Below are 18,710 nucleotides of genomic sequence, written 5' to 3' on the forward strand. Positions count from 1 at the left end.
TAATTGGCTTGCTGAAAGAAAACAGAGGATTGCAGTTTATGGAACACGTTCATCTTGGTGTTCAGTTACTAGCAGCATACGGGAAGGGTCAGTGTTGGGTCCACCGCTGTTCGTCATTTTTATAAATGACCTGGATGAGGGCTTAGAAGGGTAGGTTAGTAAATTTTCGGACGGCACCAAGATCGGTGGAGTTGTGGATAGTGATGAAGAATGTAGTAGGTTGCAGAGAGATACGGATAGGATGCAGAGCTGGGCTGAGAGATGGCAAATGGAGTTCAATGTGGACAAGTGTGAGGTGATACACTTTGGCTGCAGTAATTGGAATTTAAAGTACTGTGCTAATGGTAGGATTCTTGGGAGTGCAGATGAGCAGAGATATCTCGGTGTCCATGTGCACAGATCCCTGAAAGTTGCCACCCAGATTGACAGGGTTGTTAAAAAGGAATACAGTGTTTTGGCCTTTAATAATAGAGGGATTGAGTTACGGAACCAGGAGGTTATGCTGCAGCTGTACAAAGCTCTGGTAAGGCCACACTTGGAATATTGTGTACAGTTCTGGTCACCGCCTTTTAAGAAGGATGTGGAAGCTTTGGAAAGGGTGCAGACGAGATTTACTAGGATGTTAGCTGGTATGGAAGGACTGTCTTACGAGGAAAGGCTGAGGGCCTTGAGGCTGTTCTCGTTAGAGAGAAGAAGGTTGAGAGGTGACTTAATAGACACATACAAGATAATCAGAGGTTTAGATAGCGTGGACAGGGAGACCAGTGTGGGGACGGCAAACACGAGGGGACACAACTTTAAAATAAGGGGAGATAGGTATAATACAGATGTCAGAGGTAGTTTCTTTACTCAGAGAGTAGTAAGGGTATGGAATGCTTTGCCTGCATCGGTAGTAGATTCGTCAAGTTTAAGTGCATTTAAGTCGTCATTGAACAGGCAAATAGACGTACATGGAATAGTGCAGATGGGATGGGCTTCAGATAAGTATGACAGGGTGGCGCAACGTCGAGGGCCAAAGGGCCTTTACTGCGCTGAAATGTTCTATGTTATATGTTCTATGAAAGGATGTACACAAGAAGGATGGATGGACCTGATGTGGCAGCAATCCCAGATGTTTGGATCATTGGGATTCCCGGGCGAGTAGGATATACACAAGAGGATGGAATGGACCTGAACTGGCAGCAATCTCCTGGCAGGCTGGTTTGTTATTGTAACTCGGGAGGATTTTAACAAGTGTGTTCGGCGGCGGGGGGAGGGGTGGGGGGTGGGGGGGTGGGCGGCCAGGCGGGAGTAGGAACCAGAGCAGTCGGTCCACAATACAGTGACAAAGGAAGAATTGGAGACTAAAACCAGTGCAGCTAAGACCAACAACACAGAAGCAGAGGACGCTGAAAACAATGGCAACCTGAAGTGTGATTAGTTTCATGTGAGGGACCTTGCAGGTCAGAACTTGGAGCTTGGGTGAATACATATAACGACAATGTACATATTACAGAGATTTCGTGAGAGAGGGAGAATAGAGCAATCTATCCAGTAGGTACAGAAATAGTTGCTGAATATGCAGTGAGTGGCAGGAGACAGTTGTTTAAAGTGAAAAACTTATCCAGCACTCGAAATCGGGCCATGTGTAAAGCAATGTACAGATTGAAGTGACAAAGGAGGACACTGGAATTGTCTGTTTACAATATTTTCTGCTTTACTGGCAGTCTTTTGTAAACACTGAAAAATAGCAGCAGAGAATTTACATCAGGGAAAATCAAACCAAATATCCGGTCAAGATCTGATATGTTTGGCTGAAGTGTATTTATTTGAATACAAGGATTATTATGGGTAAACAAATGAATTTAGAGCCTGAATCCGTACATGGGACTACGATGTTGCAAACATTATCGCGACTTGGTTGAGAAATGTACAAGGCTGGCTGCTCAACTTTCCAGGGTTTTGTTGTTTTAGATGAGATAGAGGGGAAGGTAAATAAAGGGGGGGGGATTTGCATTACCAATCAGGGGGAATATTACATCTGCACTTAGAGAGGGCGTCCTGGAGGGCTCATCCAAAGAGTCAACATGAGCAGAGCTCAAAAATAAGATGGATGCAAGAACTGTGTTAGGATTATACTGCAGTCCCTGCAACAGCCACCGTAGGATTGAGGAGAAAAAATGTAGGCCGATTATGGAAACGTGTATTAAAAAAGAGTTGGCATAGTGAGTGACTTTAACATCCCCACTATTGACTGGGAGTCCCTTAGAGCTAGAGGCTTAGACGGTGTAGAATTTGTTAAGTGCATCCAAGAAAGTTATTTGCAGCGGTATGTGTATAGTCCAACTACAGGAGGGACCATACTGGACCTCGTATTAGAAAATGAGGCTGTCAGGTGATTGACCATTCAGTAGAAGATCATTTTGGAAACAGTGATCACGACACCCTCAGGTTTGAGATAGCTACGAACATGGACTAAGTCAGGACGTTCATAAATTGGCAGAAGGCAGATTACACCAGCATCAGACAGAAGCGAGGGGCTATTAATTGGGAAGAGCTGCTATGAGGCAAATCCACATTTTGCACGGCAGAACTGTTTATTAAATTGTAATATCATCTGGTGAATGTCCTCCCAAATGCTCGAATTTTAATCTATTTTGTTTGATATTTTGAGGACACTACATGTCAGAATACAGGAAGAGATAATGGATGGTTGCGTACTGTGTCCTTCGCAGGACCAGCGTGTTTCTCCAGGCACTAAAAGTCCTTATTGTGGACCAGAGAACCTCAGAATTCATACAGTATAGACGGAGGCAATTCAGCCCATCGTACATCCACAAGCTCTCCAACTGTAATATCTGAAAATAGAGAGAGGGTTATTTGAGACAGACTGAGAGAGAGAGAGAGAGAGAGAGAGAGAGAGAGAGAGAGAGAGAGAGAGAGAGAGAGAGAGAGAGAGAGAGAGAGAATGAATCAGAAAACAAGAATGTGAAGGGAGATCAACAGAGTGGATAGAAGGTGGAGCGACAGACTGAGTGAGAGGAACGGGCGTTAGACGAGAGTGAAGCTGGATAGATCAGGATACAACATGAGAAAAATATACAGAAGATGGAAATTTTATTTAACAATTCCTTTGGACTGCAAGCACTTTGTCTGGTGCCATACCCTGTGAGCACTGTGCTGATACTGGCTGTCTTCCCAGATCGTTTATCTCCAATAACATCACAGAGCTGGGTTGCTGACAGTTAAACATATTCCAGTAGATCATTTGATTGGTTCCAGGAAGAAGGTGGATTTACTGATGGGCGAACATCAGCAGGAGATGTATGCAGGATAGGACAAGAGAGTCTCAGTGAAGGGGATCACGGACAGAGAGGAAATCAGTTTCTCAGCTGTGGGCCGAATAATGATTAGATTAGATTACAGTGTAGAAACAGGCCCTTCGGCCCAACAAGTCCACACCGACCCGCCGAAGCGAAACCCACCCGTACCCCTACATTTACCCCTTACCTAACACTACGGGCAATTTAGTATGGCCAATTCACCTGACCCTGCACATCTTTGTGATGTGGGAGGAAACCGGAGCACCCGGAGGAAACCCACGCAGACACGGGGAGAACGTGCAAACTCCACACAGTTCAATTCCCTGAGGCGGGCATTGAACCCGGGTCTCTGGCGCTGTGAGGCAGCAGTGCTAACCACTGTGCCATCGTGCCGCCCACTAATGATTGATTAAAGTTTGCACAACACTTCCATGGTTTTGTAATTCACATTTCAATTTAGATAGATCAAGATCATGAGTGCATTTTAACAATCTTATCTGTTTGTACTTTCTATATTTTGGAAGGTACAAAAAGTCGTTTTGTCCCAGTATTTTGTTCTGAGTAAGCATATTGTCTTCCTGGGCAAGTAGAGACCTGTTCTGATGGATTGGTCTTCATCTGAACAATGCTGGGACCAGAGTCCTAACAAATCACATAACTAAGGTTGCAGACACATATTTCATTTTGTTTAGGTTTGGGGTTTCAGTTATAGGGGAAATTAGAAAATTGGAATGAAAAGTGGAGGTAAGAGTGCAGAACTCAGGAGAGGTTACTAAAATCTGCAGCACAGACACAAATAGGACAAAGTGTATTGAAAGTGTAAACAATCACACTGGACAGATAAATGACACTGAGAGGAGGGACGGTTAAAATAGGACTGAGAGTGTTCTCTCTGAATGCATGCCATATAAGGATTAAGGTAAATGAGCTTGTGGCGCAGATTGAAATTGGCAGAGACGTGGCTGCAAGGAAATCAGAATTGACTCCTGAATATTCAAGGGTATGCATCTTATCGAAAAGATAGGTGGGGTGGGGGTAGCGGTTGCCTTATTAGTAAGAATGAAAATAAATAAATCTTAAGAATTCTGGTCTCCTTGCTATTGGAATAACGTTAAAAAAAACTTGAAACCATAAGAAAAGATTTCCGAAGATGTTACCAGGTTGGACGATTTGAGCTATAGGGAGAAGGTGAATAGCCTGGGGCTGTTTTCCCTGGTGCGTCAGATGCTGAGGGGTGACGTTATAGCGGATTAGAAAATCACAAGGGGCACGCATGGGATAAAGAGACAAAGTCTTTTCCCTGGGGCGGGAGAGAACTAGACTGCATAGGTTTAAGTTAAGAAAACTAAGACTTAAAAGGGACCAAAGGAGCAAGTGTTTTTCATGCACAGGGTGGTGTGTGTATGGAAACAACTGTGGGAGGAAGTGGTGGACACTGGTCCCATAACAGCATTTAAAAGGCATATGGATGGGTATGTAAATAGGAGAGGTACGAAGGATATAGGCCAAGTGCTGCCAAATGGGATTAGATTAGGATGGGATATGTGATTGGCATGGACGAGTTGGACCGAAGGATCTGTCGCTATGCTATACATCTCTCTGTCTGTATGACATAAATTTGGGTCAGATGGCACAAAATCAGTGTGGGTAGAATTGAGTGTAGCCAAAGTTTGAAAAAAGAAACATAGTTGGCGTCATGTTCAGGACTCCAATACATACCAGGAGATAGAAAAGATGTGTGGAAAAGGCAAAGTACAGTAGTCATCGGAGATTTCAATATGCGGGAGGACTGGCAAAATCAGGTTGGTAGGTTTCACAAGAAAAATAATTTGTGGAATATCTTCGTTAGGGCTTTTTGAAGCAGCTTGTGGTGGAGCCCACTCAGGAACAGGAAATACTGGATTTAGTGTTGTGCAATGAAGCAGACTATTTAAGAGAACTTAAGGTGAAGGAACACGAAGGACGCAGTGAATTTTAATATGATTGAATTTATTCTGCAATTTGAGAGGGAGAAGATAGAATCAGACGTGATGGTATTTCCACTGAATAAAGGCAACTACAGAGGCATGAGGGATGAGCTGGGTAGAATTGACTGGTAGAGGGGCCTAGCATGAAAAACAGTGGAACAGCAATGACAGGAGTATCGATGAGTAATTCAGAAGGCACAACAGAGATTCTTCCCGAGAGAAAAAAGAAGCATGGTCAAGGGGAGGATGAAGCAACCATGGCTGACTAGGTGAAAAATTACACCACACGAGGTTATAGTCGAACAGGTTTAACTGGAAGGCCACGAGCTTTGGGAGTGCCACTCCTTCAACTGGTGTTTGTATAGGTGTCAGGGACAGAATAATAGCAAAAGAGCGTATAATGTGATGAAGGGCAGAGGAAAACCAGACAATTTGGAAACTCACAAGGACCAACAGAGGGCAATAAAATAATAAATATGGAAGGAGGAGATTAAATATGAGGGTAAGCTTGCCAGTTAAATCAAGGAAAATTGTAAGATTTTCTTTAGATATAAAAAGGGCAAAGGCAAGACAAAAGTGGACATTGAGATGCTGGAAAATATCATAGGACAGACAGTCGGGGAGGGAACAAAGAAATGGCTGAGGACACAAATAATTTCCCAAAAATTTAAGAGTGTGAAGGGACAAAGCTCAGTATGTCACCCATTGCCGAGGCAAATAGGGTAGAAAAGCTAAATGGGCTGAAGATGGATAAATCACCTGGACCAGAAGGACTACACCACAGCGTTCTAAGGAAGAAAGCTCACCGGGAGTGGAGGCGTAAGTGATGATCTTTCAGGAATTATTAGAATCAGGGAATGTCCTAGTGGACTGGCATAACGGTAACGTAAAATCCCTATTTAACAAGGGAATAAGGCAGGAGACGGAAAATTACAGACCAAATCGCCTAACCTCAGTTGTGGGTAAGATCCTGGAACCGATCGGGAAGGATGAGGTTTCTGAATATTTGGAGGTGTGTGGTAATACAGGTCAAAGTCAGCATGGTTTCATCAAGGGGAGGTCATGCCTGCCGCAACTGCTGGACCTTTTTGGATAGTAACGAGCAGTTTAGACCAACGAGGGCCAATGGATGTTATTACCCAGACCTCAAGAAGGCTCTTGATAAGATCCACACAGGAGGCTATTGGTTAAGATAAGGGCCTATGATGACACAGGCAAGGTGCTAGCATGGATGAAAGCGTGACTGTTTGACAAAAAACAGGTAGTAGGGATAAAATGGTCCTTCTCAGGATGGCAGCCGATGACAAAATGTGTTCTGCAAAACTCAGTGTTGGGACAACTTTTTACTTCGTACTTTAATGATCTAGATGACGGAATGGAGGGCATTCTGTCTAAGTTTGCAGACATTACAAAGATATGTAAAGGGACATGTAGCACGAAGTAGACAGAGAAGCTGCAGATGGATTTGGACAGGTTAGTGGATGGGCAAAGAAGTGGCAGATGGAGTAAAACATGCGCTAGAATGAAGTCATGCACTTTGGTACGAAAAATAGAGGCATGGACGATTTTCTAAATGGGGAGAAAATTCAGAAATCTGAAGTGCAAAGAGACTTGGAAATCCTAGTCCAGGCGTCTCTCAAGATAAACTCGCAAGTTTAGAGCTGAAATATATGTTGCTGGAAAAGCGCAGCAGGTCAGACAGCATCCAAGGAGCAGGGAAATCGACGTTTCGGGCATAAGCCCTTCTTCAGGAATGCAAGTTTAGTCAGTAGTTACGAAGGTAAATACATTGAAGGGATTTATTTCGAGAGGAATTGAATATAAAAGCAGTGATGTATTTCTAAGGCACGAAAAAGCTCTGGTCAGGCCACATTTAGATTATTGTGTGCAGCTTTGGGCCCTATGTCTTAGCAGATATGTAGTGGCCCTGGAGGGTGTTCAGAGAATGTTCACTGGAATGGTCCCAGGAATGAAAATCTTAACATATGATGAACGTTTGAGGGCTCTGGGTCTGTACTCGATTGAGTTTAGAAGGATGGGGGTGATCTAATTCAAACTTACAGAATACTGAATGACTTGGACAGAGTGGATTTTGGGAAAATGTATCCGTTGGTAGGAATGACTAGGATTCGAGGCTCAGACATAGACCACAGCGAAGACCTTTTAGAACAGAGATAATGAGTAACTCCTCCGGCCAGAGCATTGTGAGTCTATGGAATTCATTGCCACAGAAGGCTGTGGAGGCCAGGTCATTGAGTATGTTTAAGCCTGCATAGGATACGTTCTCAATTGTAAAGAGAATCTAGGGTTATGTGCAGAATGGGTTTGAGAAATTTATGAGCTTTGATTGAATGTTGGAGCAGACTGGATGGGTGAATGGCCAGGTTTCTACTCCTATGTCTTATGGTTGTACGGTCTTTAGTAATATTGGCTCTCCTCAGTCCTCATTGTAGATTTATACTTGCATCTGATCTTCAAATGATTTATAAAGAGAAACGTTCTAATGTGGATGAATTGGCAATATCATGTTCCCTCACTCTCGTCTCAGCGGCCATGTCCCCCAATTCTGAATGTTTTCTGTCTCCTCCCCAATGCCATAATCACATTGTAATTGAAGTCCAGTAAGTGGCACTTCATCACAGTTGATTGGCATTAATAAATCAACAGCATGACCCTCACCTGACCTCTCTGATCCTGGAGTAACAATTTGAATTTCATTTGACAGGGACAATTCTCTGCTAACATATCCATCCCGTTTGTCTGTTATAACCCCATGTTGTCTTCGGCACATTTTCCTGTCAGGTTATCGCGTATAAACGTTCTCTCAATACTTTATTTATATTGTAATGACTGATCACTAGTTGCAGGCTGTATGTTTCCAATTATAATCCGAGAAACTCATTTATGTTCTGACAATCCTCTGTCACTACTCCCATATCGAATTCAGATTGAATGATAACACACAATCTACCATCTCCAACATTCCTTCCCTCAGTCACCCTCACATGTCCCATTCCGAATGTGTAAATTTTATGCGTTAGATTGAAAATTAATAAAAACTGTATTGAATAGAAAGGGGTTAACTGGAGCTATTTGTTCAGCGACTGTGGTTAATGTCAGCCTCTGTGGATCCTAAATGTGTCACTAGAGGATTAACCTCTTGTTTTAATAAGGACTCGGTTCGATGTGCCATCCCATAGTATGAGCAGGAGCATCACCGACAGCACTAACAGGGATCAGCACCTCCAGAGAGAGGGGGAGGAGAGATCAGAATCTGAGAACAATAGACTGGAATGTTTCAACAATGGATCAGAGTCTGAGAACATTAGACTGGAATATTACAATAACAGACAGGATTTTTTCCTGGGGCCTTTACATCCTTTCTCAGCCTTCGATATCATTAGCATCACGGATCGAAGCTATCCTTTGGATTATACAAGGTGGCTACTATCCCATTCTCGCTCTAGTTGGTGTTCCTCGTAAGTCATTCTGTTTGTCTATTAAACTGGGTTGAACTGTGTTTCTGCTCATGTTAGGTTAGCTTGGGAAAAGGAAAAGTCAGTGTCTTCACTCCCAATCAAAAATTCCTTTTCTGATAAATTCTCTGAAGCATATTACTATTTATAAATTGCTCACTCAAACGCGAGAAGGAACCAGACTGTTCTCAAACTCCATAAACCTTCTAGCCCTGCACAGATCTACATTTCCATATCCTCCCCACTCACCAATCCCGCTCAGTACCATCATTATGATGTCCCGGTCTACTCGTCAGCCTCAGTGCAACTTCTGAATAAACTTCTGAATTTGTGCCACCATAAAATCCGGATCCACCTGTTTCTAGTCCCTTCTAACGACATGTCCATGACAAGATAATTGTACTTGAGATGTTAAACTTGTTCTCTCCGTAGAATCTGTCAGACAGGAAGATAATGCATGGCGCACAAGTCATTGACTCTTACTCTAGACGCACAGAATAATAATCTGTTCATGTCTGATGAACCAAGTTGATGGAATTTAAAATAAACCATCACCATTTGTAATAAACAGAAGCCCATCTGCTTGCCTCACGTCCTTTAGAGAAGGCAATGGGTTATCCTTCGTTGGTCAGGTCTCCAAGTAACTGCAAATCCACTCTTTACTGCCCTGTGGAACAGCTGAACCTGCCGGTCAGTTTAGGATAGGGTTAACATGCTGGTCTGACCAGGGATCCATATACCTCGCGAAAAAGAACAGAAGTAAAGATAGCTTCCTTCCACTTCCTGTTTCCCATATCCCTACAGCTCATTTCCATCAGTTAGGTGACTATTTCTTATTTTAGGTATATTCCATCTCATTGAGTCTCTCCCCGAGAGTGATATCCGTCTGGATAGATACCTCTGGTGCTGGTAGTATTGACACTGACATAAAGAGGTAAGTAAGTTGTAAATTCTGTATCAGTGGCAGTATATACAGAGGGATTTGTAAAATGTCTACCATAAGAAAGAAATAAAGACGGCGAAGTGAGGGAAAGTAATTATTGTGATCATCCCTGAGAGTGTTGTTGAGGCAGTATTTGGGGTATTGTTCACAGATTTTCTCTCTATTATGAGGAATGATCGTCTTACGACAGAAAGAGTGAAAAGGAGTTCCACCAAACTAATCCTAGGGATGATGGTACCATGAGGAGTGAGTGAACATTAATCTGTCGCACTGTGAGAGTATAAGACGGGATTGCATTGAATCTTCAGGGGATGGACAATCACATATGATGATCTAAACAGACACTGATACGATGATAAATCCCATGGATTTTTTTTAACTCAGGTTATGAGGGTCTTGATACTTTTAATATCTATGAGAACATTCCCCCCATCCACCCCCACTACCCATATCAATGAGAGAGCAGGAAATCCAGACTTTGAATATGAACTCCACATATTAATACAGTGGTGTGTGATCCTGCACTGACCGTCATGTTGTACCCAATCCCAACATCAGCCACAATACCTTCAATATAAAACAGTTTACTATTCCCACCAGCCTCAGACCCCCATGGAGAACATGGGTCTGTCTTTTCGGAGATGGAAGATGTCTCCTTAAGACTTGACAGAAGTCATCTGGCTTCCCTCCTCGTGCCAGCAAACCACGTTAAGGAGCACATCTTCCACTGGCAATGTGCCAAGAGTAACATCTTGAAGCCTTCTATCAGTGCAGGATCTGGACCTTTGATTTGTTATGTTGGAGTATCAGTGGCATTTTCCTATTCCTGCATAAGCCTTTAAGAGGCTGAAAGGCCTCTTTCTGGTCCCGGGGAACAGTTTCAGGAGACTGGGCTCCACGTGTTTAACAGTTCGATGTGCTGACCAGTCCCCTCCTCTTCCGGTGTACCAGGCAGGTGGATTGAATGGGCTGTCTCACTTCTTGTTCAGTAGTTTCGATGGGCTGAATGCTTACTCATATTCGTGTGTAAACAGCTTGAGAGACTGAAAGAGCTCCTCTTTTTGCTGTGGACTTGTGTAAAGTTCGGCCGTGCTGTTACATGAATGTTCCCAACATATTAACAGCACAGGCCTGAATGCAGTCCAGGTCTTGCTGCACATTGACACAGACTGCTTCAGGAGCTGACGGAGGAAAATGTTCTGAACATTGTGTGATCTTCAATGACCATCCCCATTTCTGATGTTATGATGGGGAAGGACATTGATGAAGCCGCTGAAGATGATTGTGCCGAGGAATCTACCCCGACGATCTCCTGTAGGGATATCCAGGGTCTAAGAGGATTGACATCCACCAACCACGAACCTCTTCCTCTGTGCGATGGCTGACCCCAACTAGGGGAGTGATTGTGGCTGATTCCTATTAAATTTAATTTAGTCAGCGTTCTTGATACAATCCTGTGTCAACACCGGCCTTGATATCAGGGTCTGTCACTCTTAAATGAGCTGCAGTGTTCACCTCTTTTGAACATACCAATAGGTTATTATGTATGTTTGGGGAGTGTACCATTTTCACAGAGGATAGTGAATGTCAGGAATTATTTGGTCTCGAGAGTTCGGGGAGCTGGATCACTAAAAGTATTTACAGACGAGGTAGGTGTTTTTTTTTTTTTACCTGTCATAGACTATGGGATGTGAAGAATTGGGAACTAAAGCAAAGTTGACGCCAACATTGGATCAACCATAATCTTATACAATGGCACGGCAGGCCTGACCATCCGAATTACCGTCTGATCCTGTTCCTCATGTTGTAATGTTCTGTAATTAGAAAGTTAATGGTTGTAATTTTCCTGAACATTCCATTATTGGATGTTGCAGTTAGAGAGAGCAAAGCATTTTATGAGTCATCTCAGGGTGAGGTATGCGGACTGTATTCACAGTGATTTTGAGTCTGCACCATGACCAACAAGTGAAGCACAAGTTGCAGAGAGGAGACACTTTATAAAGAGATCAGAGGCGTATTTTGAACCCAGCCTGGGTTTTGAATGAACATTTTCAACCCACACCAAACTGTGTGTGATAGTTGTGAGTGACAGAAGGAGATCCTCTATTACTGTGGACCAGTTATTTGGAGCAAGTGGCTTCCATCTGTTACAGTGCAGGATCTGTGAGGGGCTGAATGGAATATGGAAGCATAAGACTGAGTAGCAGGAGTATAAGTGTCAGACAGGCTCATCTTGCAGAAAACTGTGAAACACACACACACACACACACACACACACACACACACACACACACACACACACACACACACACACACACACACACACACACACACACACACACACACACACACACACACACACACACACACACACCTTAAGACAAAAACAGAAAAATGAATGCTTTCCAGAGTTCCATAATAATTGAACTCATAACAAATGGATAGATGATAGACTATCCCAAATGTTATTCTGTCCTCTGAAGTTATTCTGCTCAGACAAGCTGCTTATAATGTGATTTCTCCGCAGAATAGTTGGATTTACCTGAATTCCCTTTGCTTCAGACGGTAGGGAGATTCCAATGAATCTCTCATCAGGGATTCTGCACGACTCATCAGGTAGACGTGAGTCAGAACTGTACTGTTGTCAGGTGGAACAAAATAAGAGAGAGGGATCAATCAGTTGCGGCTTCTCAGGCAGGGAACATTGTTGTCCCTCTCTGTGTTAAAAGATGCAACAATATCAACTGAACACCAAACTGGACCGTGTGCCCTCGTCGTGAACATTCTCTGGAATGGGTCATAATGGAATATATGCAAGAGCATCACTGCTGTTGTTATACACAGTGCCATTCATTAGCAAAAAATAAAATTCCTTCATTAGCAAAAAGAAAATTCCTGCTTTATAATTTGATGATATTGTGGTATGCTTATGCTTAATTTTTAAAAATCGTTTGATGTCTTCATAATATCTGTGCTAAAATCAATGCATTTTATTCTTAAAATTCATTCCATAGTTTTAGTCTCGCTGAGAAGATAAAATATGTATCCAGCTGATATTTTTCTCAAAATCATCTATGCTTCAAAACGAGTTCTCATCTAAGACCAAAGTTGATGATGTTTCGGAACAAAAGGCCTTCATTCCAGAAACGTGTTGATACGTTTCCAAAACAATTTTTGTTTAGGTTAAGGGATCAAAACTACACATAATGTGTCAGATATGGTCTTAGCAACGCCCTGTAGACTCGACAAATATGATGCTGGAAAGCACAACTGGTCAGGCAGAAAACAAGGAGCAGGAGACTCGATGTTTCAGGCAGATTCCTGATGAAGGACTTATACCCGTAACGCCAATTCTCCTGCTCCTCGGATGCTGCCTGATTGGCTGTGCTTTTCCAACCCCACACTGTTCGACTCTGATCTCCAGCATCTGCACTCCTCAATTTTATCCTGCATAGATGCAGTAAAACATTCCTGATATATTCTGGAACTCTTTGCCAGAAACATAATCATTCCACTTAGCTTCCAAATCATTTGCTGCAAGTGTAGACAAACTACATATGATTCATGTACCAGAATCATGAAAAACGCCTGTATCACAGAGTTCTGCAATCTCTCTCTACTTAAATTGTTTATCATTGTTTTATCCTTCCATCCAAAATAGACATCTCAAATTATGCTACATCTGTTGAAGGTTTGCTCACTAACCTCCCTTTGCCTATATCACATTGATGACACACGACCTCCATTTGTTGACATAATAGATTACCATCCTGGTGTTTAGTCAGTCCCTTCCTCCAGATCATTGATATAGATATTGATCGTTGATGATCCCATAGTGATCTCTGAGGCACTCCACCAATTATAGCTTTGTAATGTGAAAATAAGCATTTATCACTACTCTCTATTTTCTGCTAGCAGAAGCTTCCTGTGTAACAGCTCAGGCAGTTTAAATGGCCTCCTGTGCAGTAAAATGTACTCAATGAGCTAAATTAATTCGTTCTAATTTCCTCTGTACCTCGTTATAAGGCAGAATGGTGTCCTCCAGTCTCATGGTAACGATAATGACTGGCTGAATGAGGTGGACCACTATCTCTGTCACTGCTTCGAGGGGTGAATGGAGTGCACAATACATGGGGTAGTGGCAGCAGTATATTTCTGTAACAGCATTGAGTTTGGGTTGAGAGAATAACACACGGGGTCGGGACAGCAAGTGGCTATTCGGCTCATGACTGATCCGAGTGTGTCTAACCATCCGTCTCCTGTCTGTTCCCAATAAACATTGACTCTCCTGTCCAGCAAAGATCAGTCAAGCTTAGCCTTGAATATCTTCAAAAAACGAGTCCTCACTGCTCCCTGAGGATGAGGACCCGACAGATAGTACAATACTAAAGTGAAAGTGGCTTCCTTATTTCAGTATGGGACCCGTTATTTTAAACTGTTAACCTAACATCAAATCGCCACCTCTTTTGAAACACAAGGACAGAATAATTAGGCATAAACATAAACCATTCATCCATCTAAACCTGTCCAATAGTACCACTGACTCTTTGCAAGCAAATATGTATTAAACTCATTCTCTGCTCCTGTCCCAAGAAGAGAATAACTGATAGCATGACACCCAACGAGCATTACAAACGCTGAGTTAGGCCATTCGGCCCATCGTGTCGGAATGCCATTTATTAACGGCTTAGAGATTTCTCAACATCATTCTCCTGACTTCTCTCTCTAACCCTTGACACCCTCATTCATCCAAACCTATCTATCTCTGTCTTATGAGCATTAGTGTCTGTGTCTCTGCAAGTGTGTTTGTGTGTGTTGTTCATGTGTTTGTGTATCTGTGTATTTATGTGCTGACATCAGTTCATTTCTCTACTAGCCTGTGCGTTTTATATGTGTTTGTGTCTATTTGTGTGTGACTGTCTATGTTCCTTTGATGCCACTGCATGTGTGCGGGTCCATCTCCATATATGTACTGTGAGTGTCAGTATATTGGCGTGTTTACATATGTCTCCTGAGTATTTTTGTCATGACTTGGAGATGCCGGTGTTGGACTGGGGTGCACAAAATTAAAAATCACACAACACAAGGTTATAGTCCTACAGGTTTAATTGGAAGCACCTGATGAAGGAGCGTCGCTCCGAAAGCTAGTGTGCTTCCAATTAAACCTGTTGGACTATAACCTGGTTTTGAGTATTTTTGTGTCTGCATCTCTCTGCAATAAGATATTCGTTGTTTTGCGAGGGAGAAAATTGTGGGAACACACAGAGTGGTTAAAGTACGAATTGCCTTTCCCTGAACATTGTTTCTTACTCATTTGGAGGGAGATGGATATCACGGAATTTCCATTCGACCCGTCCCGTTTTCTCTCCGACTCATACAAGCGTCCTCCCCACATGACGGGGCGGTGGAGGAGGGATCACATATCGGGTGCTCCACTATCTGGCTTAGCCCTTTCTCTCCTATTACAAATAGTTTCTCCTAGAATGGAAGAAAGGGAGGGAGGGAGTGAAGGTGCTCTTTGTGCAGATGGAGGGAGAATGGTGAGGTGTCCAGAGGGAGTGAGTCCACAGTGTTGTATCCATGCAGTGTTATTAGTGTTGGGGGTATAGTGGAGGGAGAGGGAGAGCGCACTGGGGTGTGTGTGTGTGTGTGTGTGTGTGTGTGTGTGTGTGTGTGTGTGTGTGTGTGTGTGTGTGTGTGTGTGTGTGTGTGTGTGTGTGTGTGTGTGTGTGTGTGTGTGTGTGTGTGTGTGTGTGTGGAGATGATTGCTGAATTCAATAGAGAGAGTGGTAGTGCGTGAGCCTTATTTGGAGATAGAGTGTCTAGGGTAGGAGCTATAACAGATAATGAGTGTGAGGGAGCAGAGAGAGTACGGTGGCACTTAACCTGATAGAGTGGAGAGGATATTTATGTTTGTCCTGTGATGCTGGTCATTTCTTCAGATCATGTCAGCGTCAAGGTGAGCCTTCCCCAATGTCTTGTCCAAGTCTATCACTAATAACGCCGCAGACCTGTCCCTCAGATTCCACAGAATCAGTTTGGGTGCATTTTACAAATAACAAGGAAAAGCAAATATTGTTGTGTTATATATCTAAACCAGTGCTCTCATGAAGATTCTGGGCATTATATGCTCTGGGAATTAGAAATGTAAATATTGTGAAGGCTGCAGTATTACTGGATGATATCAAACTGAATCTAAACTTCGTTAACTAAGTGACTGCTAAAGTTGTGAAAAATAAATTCCATAAGAGTAAAACAGGTATGTTGAAGAGTACGTTGTGACTCAAACAAGAGAGCAGGTTATTTTGGATTTGGTGTTGTGTGGTCAGAAGGACTCATTAATATTATTGCTCTGAGGAATAGTGACGTTAATATGCTGTATTTTGCACGGCATCTGCATACAACATAGAATGTTTGAGCATGAATGGCAGACACGCAATCGTTGTTACAGTCATGGAACCATGGAGCCCTGCAGCATGGATACAGGTCCTTTGGATCAAAGTGATCTGTCCTGATCAAAATGTCCATCCTGCTAATTCCAATTCCCTGTCCTTGCCCCATAGTCTTCTAATTTTTTCCTATCCACATACTTGTCCAAACGCCTTTTGAATGTTGTTGATGTACATGCCTCAACCAAACCGCTGGCTGCTACTTCTATATGTGCACCATACTCTGCATAAAACTGTTGCTCCTCAAGATCCCTTTTATTCTTTCGTCTTTAACCTGATGCCCTCTTGTCCTTGATTCCCAACACTGGGAAAAAGAATGAGTGTATTCACCTTATCCACGCATCTCATGTTCTTATAGACTTTTTATGATTTCCTCTCATTTTCATACACTCAATGGAAAATGTGTTGGCCTGTCCAAACTCTCCCTACAACTCAGACCGTTGAGAACTGGCAACATCCTTGTAACTTTCTTCTGTCCTCTTTCCAGTTTAATCACATCCTTCCTATGGCGAAGTGAACAAAACCGAACACAATACTCCAAGTGCATGCCTCACCAGTGTCCTGTACAACTGCAATAGAACTCGCCAACTTCTATACTCAATGCCCTGACTGATGAAGGCCAGTGTGCCAACAGCCTTTTTCACTGCCCTGTCTACATGCGACTACTTTCAGAGAACCACGGACCTGAGCTTCAAGATCCCTCTGTTCCACTACACACCTTCAGGGTCAAACATTCGCCACGAAACTGCAACCCTGAATTTCACTTTTCAAAATGCAACACCCCGCATATATCTACATTAAACTCCACTTGCCATTTCTCGGCCCTCTTCACCAGCTGATAGAGGTGCTGTTGTAATTTCTAATAACCTGTCTCACTGTTCACAGTATTGCCTATTTTATTGTAATCAGCCTAATTATTAATCATGTCTTGTACATTCTCATCCAAATCATTGATATAGATAACAAACAGTAATAGGCCCAGCACCGGCCTCTGAGGCACTCCACTAACCGCAGGCATCAAGTCCAACAAGCATCCTTCCAGTATTAGCCTCTGCTTTCTACAATCAAGCCAATTGTGTATCCAATTTACCAGATCCCCTTTGATTCCATGCTATCGAAACTTTCAGAGCAGCCTATCATTTAGAAACTTATCAAACGCCTTTCTGAAATCTACATAGACTACGTCTACCGCCCTACCCTCATCAACATTCCAGGTCACTTCCTCAAACGAACGCTAAAACATTGTGAGCAATGCTATCCTTTGCACAAAGCAGTACTGTCTGCTCCTTATCAAACCGTGTCTTTTCAAATGCATCTCTCAGAACCTTCTCAAGTAACTTACAAATCACAGTTGCTTAGCTAACTGCTCTATAGTTCCCAGGTTCTTCTTCGCAGCCTTACTTGAATAAGGGCACAACGTTCGCGACCCTCCAGTCTTCCGAGTCCACACCTGCGGCCAGCGATGATGCAAAATGGTCAGCCAGGGCCCCCGCAATTTATTTTCTCACCTCTTGCTGTGTTCTTGGATACACATGGTCAGGACCTGGAGATCTACAGAAATACTGCAATGTCTGAAAAATAATACGTCGATTTCTTTAATGTACAATCACCGAAGAAATCACAAGTGACTTAATTCTGGTTAACATAATAAATTAAAGATTATATCAATCATCGGAAGTGACTTCAGAAGGATTCCAGACATTGTGGAAAACGGAGAATTCTCAGAAATGTGTTTGTGTGGAGTTTGTATATTCTCCCCCTGTCTGCGTGGGTTTCCTCCGGGTGCTCCAGTTTTCTTGTACAGTCCAAAGATTTGCAGGTTAGGTGAATTGGCCATGCTTATTTGTTCATAGTGTTCAGGGATGTGTAGATTAGGTGCATTAGTTGGGAAAATGTAGAATCAGAGGGGAATGGGTCTGGGTGGTTACTCTTCAGAGTGGCGGCGTGAAGCTGTTGAGCCCAATGGCCTTTTCCACACTGGAGGCATTTAATGATTCTGTGAAAGAAGAACCTGCTGGAAAAGCGCAGCAGGTTAGGCAGCATCCAAGGAGCAGGAGAATCGACGTTTCGGGCATGAGGTGACCCAATTTGAGAAAGAATGTACTGACCACAGAGGATGCGCAATGGACATTCTCCAGATTCCTCCCTCAGATGGCGAGATTTCCTCATATGGAAACTCGGTCTGTGTTCTCTAGAGTTTCAAAGAATGAGAGGTGATCGCAGTGAAATTTAGAAAAAAATCACTAAACATATGCGTAAATCTACAATCTGTATTTCAAAGAAAGCAAAATACAAGCAAGGTCAAATGTGGAATTTTGTAATCAGTAGAGGAGAGGTTATTGTGGAGAACACGGAACTGGCCAAGAAAATAACCAGTTACTTTGCTTCTGTCTTCATGGAGGAAGATCCAGAAAATCGTGAGGTAGTAGTTGAAGACTAGTTAGGTAGTTATGTAGCTGGATTAAGCATTGCTAAATCTGATGAGCCAGTTGTACTTCGTATCAAAATATTAGAAATAAATCAGCAATATACACATGAATTGTGCTATCGATGGCTGTGTTTTATTTTCCTGT

The sequence above is a fragment of the Chiloscyllium plagiosum genome, unplaced genomic scaffold (genome assembly GCF_037043375.1).
Source record: "Chiloscyllium plagiosum isolate Xiang-an unplaced genomic scaffold, Cpla_swu_hap1 HiC_scaffold_42, whole genome shotgun sequence".
Classification (NCBI taxonomy): domain Eukaryota; kingdom Metazoa; phylum Chordata; class Chondrichthyes; order Orectolobiformes; family Hemiscylliidae; genus Chiloscyllium; species Chiloscyllium plagiosum.